Below are 2808 nucleotides of genomic sequence, written 5' to 3' on the forward strand. Positions count from 1 at the left end.
ATAGAAGAATAAAGTAAAATGGAAAAAAAATTTAAGTATGTCCTGGATAAAAAGAAAAATTGACAAAAATAATAGTGAAAAGACAAACAAAACAATTTATTTATGAGAAATGATGCTCTTGTATTTTCCCACAGGTGTCCAGTATGAGCACAGAGTTGCAGTTTGCCTGCAGCAGCTTTATATTCATCCAGTGAAGAGCGTCTAACCTTCTGAGGCAGTTCAAGTCTCTTAGAGGACCTGAAGGTCAAGTCATTGAAGCTATTGCACCAGTGATGGCACATATATAGCCACCCTGTCTTGTCCATGTCAGCTGTCCAGTCAGGGAATGTAATTTCTGCTTTAAACAGGAAGCCAACCCTGGAGCAGCTTCATTTTTCAGCTGTATATCTATATTCATTCCTGCCCAACTCCCAGCAACTACCATTAATGTGGAATGAATGCCTCCGGCAAAACTTGAGCTCCCAGAATTATGGGTCTGAGTTTACCAGCATGCATCCCTCTCTGGTGCATACGCAAGAAAAAAGAAAGACTTCCAGGGTCTATCACAGAGGCTGGAGATGGGTTGATTGAATTTGAGCATCCATACAAAATACGCTGTCTTCTCAGAGAAAATAAATCTCACACTGGATAAACATCTCAGGATAAACATAATTTTCTTTTCTTTCTCTGTCTGAAGACACAACAGTTGAATCATATTCCTAAATTGCTCTAAATGTTGTAAGAAACCAATCAATTTTTAAGACATTTTTAACTTCAAACCACTGTAAAATCCCTAATCCATAAATACGCTTCCTCCGGTGGAAAAGTCCATTCCCTGTTGTCCTCTCACATTGAAATCCACTAGCATATTTGTTTAGAATTGTTTTGGACAGTTTTCACTTGGTGCTTGATCTTTGCATATTTCTCTCCTGATTTAGACAAGATGGCTTTTTCACTGGATAAAACAATATTATAGACAGAGGACTCATATTTTAGCTGGAAGCAATGGTTTTGTTTCTTATAAACACACAACTTTTCACAAGACATTAACTGATGCACTAGAGTCATGGATTACTTGTGGATTATTGTGTTGTTTTTATCAGCTGTTTGGACTCTTATTCTGACGGCACCCATTCACTGCAGAGGATTCATTGGTGAGCAAGTGATGTTGCTAAATTTCTCCAAATCTGTCTGATGAAGAAACAAACTCTTCTACATTTTGGATGGCCTGGGGTGAGTACATTTTAATTTTTGAGAGATCTATTCCTTTAAGTTTAATTTACATGAAGTATTTCTTTTGTTGTGTTGTCTTATTCTGAGCTCTTCAATCAAAATCCAAGAAAAAATCTTCCTTAATCATTTTTAAAATATCACAGTCCCAGAGTGTAAAGAAAGATTGACGTTTTTTCTCATTATTGTCTCTGTCTTTCCAGCTCAGAACTTTGTGAATGTCAGCAGAACAGCTGCATTAAACTTTTCCCTAAAGCATGTTTCTGATAGACACTTATTTTCAGGTAGAGAATAAACGAATGTTTGATGTCCTTATTCGATTTAATAGCCTAAGAAGAGTGAGAGTCCTAATAATGCTTGTTGAACTATCCTTTAAGATCCTTTAAGGCAACAGGTAACTTTAGTTTTTGGTAAATGACATATTTATGTTGATTATGATCATTCTACATGATGCAAACTGATTTAGAAAACAATTCTGATTAGACGTTTTACAAAATAATAACAATTATAACCTTTAAAGTAAATAATCCATTTACAGTATCAGTTATAATCCTGTTATTTTCAGTTCTTTATTGCGTTCTGAAATATGTTGAAGATATCAGTACAATGAGATAGAACTGGACTTGCATTCTAACCATTTGCTAACAAGTTTTAAAGTTGTTTTTATCAAAATCTGCAGATGTTCATATGTCGCTAAACTGATGTTATCTAGCTGGTTGACATGGATGAGGTTTTTTCAAAATTGCAAGAGGGAATAAAGATTAAACATCAGTGATTTTAAAGCATCAGTTAGAAAGATCTGAAATACTAGTGTGAGAAGGCAACGTGATCTCATGATAATTTGTATGTATTTTACGTAAAATGTGGTACTATAAAACGTACATTTACTTACGTTTTTACAGGCACTAAAACGTACAATACTGACGTATTTTCAGCATCTAAACGTACAAAACTGACGTATTGACGACACCTAAAAATGGATCCTTATGAATATTGAAATCGCGGCATTCATTTTATTAGTTTTTAGTTGTCCAGTTGTTTTCAGTTGTATTATTAAAGGGGTCATATGATGCTGCTAAAAAGAACATTATTTTGTGTATTTGGTGTAATGAAATGTGTTTATGCGGGTTAAAGTAAAAAAAACACATTATTTTCCACATACTGTACCTTATTGTTTCTCCTCTATGCCCCGCCTTCTGAAACGCGTCGATTTTTACAAAGCTCATCGGTCTGAAAAAGCGAGGTGTACTGTGATTGGCCAGCTATTTAAATACCTACGTATAAACATGAGACCAGGCTGGAGAAGACCATTATATATATCTTTATTGTTGAGGTCTGAAAATGTTACTTGGTTAAAACAGTTTTATTGTTGATCAGTATCTCTGGGGAAATCATATGGTCTATTATGTTTGTGTGCTATTGCTCAAAGATGAAAAAAAATATTAATATTATTAGTAGAATTAATATAGCCTGCTTTTTAATGGCCAGACCATTTTACTTGGGATCTAATATGAGCTGGATAAGATGTGAACTGTTCTTGTATCTCGCTAGTCTTTTCTTTGACCAATTGATGGGGCTGTAGAGTCACAGTGAAACATG

The sequence above is a fragment of the Sinocyclocheilus rhinocerous genome, unplaced genomic scaffold (genome assembly GCF_001515625.1).
Source record: "Sinocyclocheilus rhinocerous isolate Xijiao unplaced genomic scaffold, SAMN03320098_v1.1 scaffold584, whole genome shotgun sequence".
NCBI classification, from domain to species: Eukaryota; Metazoa; Chordata; class Actinopteri; order Cypriniformes; family Cyprinidae; genus Sinocyclocheilus; species Sinocyclocheilus rhinocerous.